The sequence below is a fragment of the Geospiza fortis genome, unplaced genomic scaffold, assembly GCF_000277835.1.
Source record: "Geospiza fortis unplaced genomic scaffold, GeoFor_1.0 scaffold8, whole genome shotgun sequence".
Lineage (NCBI taxonomy): Eukaryota > Metazoa > Chordata > Aves > Passeriformes > Thraupidae > Geospiza > Geospiza fortis.
Window position 1 is genome coordinate 1571234 of NW_005054414.1, and position 1473 is coordinate 1572706.

Sequence of the window (1473 nt, forward strand, 5' to 3'; positions counted from 1 at the left end):
CTGCAATTTAAATTATCCTTATGGAAGTATAAAGATTATATGGTTCTTTCTAAGCTGTAAACATAAACACCTGGAGATGATTTTCAGCAACTCACCACTGCTCAGAATACGTGACAATCAAAGTAATTGGAGACTGCAGTGAAAGCTTAAAGTGTAACCCCCCATTCCAATGGTTTTCTGTTTGAAGTTTTCTGCCCAAGTACAGAAGGATGCTTATTTTGGATAAACCACTGCTGAACTCCTCACCAGCCTCACAGAGAGCCCACATGATGATTTGGAGAGAGCTGTGTTGCTCAGGCCGTTTGAACACACAGCACAGCCTGGATCTCTTGTAAGAACAGCAGTTATTGTGCAAAACTGCCAGAGGAAATGGATGATAGATGTGGCCCTGTCTTCCAAGCAATGCTGAAATTTCTATTGCACCTTCATCCCCACGGGCAAGCCAGCATCATCAGGCTTTATGTTCTTCTAGGTAAAGCAAATCACTGGCCAGGTTTTCCAAAGAGGTTTAAGTAATCAACGTTTAAATACTTGATTTTACTCTCCTTCTCCAAACAAAAGAAGAAAATTAATAAATATGAAATGTGAAGAACGTGTATTTTATTATTGACTTTTCGCAAATATTAAAATGAATATGTGTTGTGTTAGAAAGTTATGCTGTATTAATTTTCTTAAGTGATGTGTTAAATATAGTTTTAGGTTATAACAAAATGTTGAAATAGAAACTATGCTATGTAGGATACTTTTTAAAAGAAAGGACTTGCAGCGAGATAGCAGCCACAGGACACCTAAATCTTTCAGAGAAAAAGAATTTATTGCTCCATTATCAGAAGAAACCAACTTCTTCCTACCTCACTCAGCCCCGAAGGTGCTGTTAGGATTCAGAGGAAGAAGCTGACACTGACCAGACAGAATCCTGTGTTTGAATGGAATTTATGCATCATGTATGAGGTGTATGAATATGCAACAGGCTGTTGTTTTCGAGGGTTAATCCTTTGTTAACCTGTGTCCTTTTTCGGGCTCGTGATGCCCAGAAAAAGGTACTTGGACGTCCATAACTCTTTGTTTTTATTGTCTCATATTGTCCCAATTCAAATTGTCCAAATTATTACTACTCTAATTGTATTACTATTTTTATAACCATTTTATTACTATTGAACTTGACAATTTTAAAAACAACTGATTGGCGTTTTTCACATTAAATAAATAAAAGGGGGGGGGGGAACAAAAAACAAAACAAAACAAAACAAAACAAAAAAAATCACACCAGACAAAACCAAGCCAACACAGAGCCTTCTCCCTTCGTGTTAGTTCCTGGAATTTGCTGATGTCACAGGATCCCGGTGAGATTTTGCAGGAGCCGACTTCTCCTTGAAAGCGTCCCCATTTCCTATTTTTCCGGAGTTGCGGAGTGACTGCCCGGGCTCCGTGGCCATGCCCCTGGGGGCTGGCAGGGAGAGCAGCGGCATCGAG

General features: G+C 39.4%; 1 protein-coding gene across 1 annotated transcript in view; it reads left to right on the top strand.

Moving 5' to 3' along the window:
- Positions 1 to 1473, top strand: part of LOC115948480 (C-type lectin domain family 2 member L-like) — an 11461-nt gene that overhangs the window by 4169 nt on the left and 5819 nt on the right. The gene's annotated exons all lie outside the window — the stretch shown is intronic.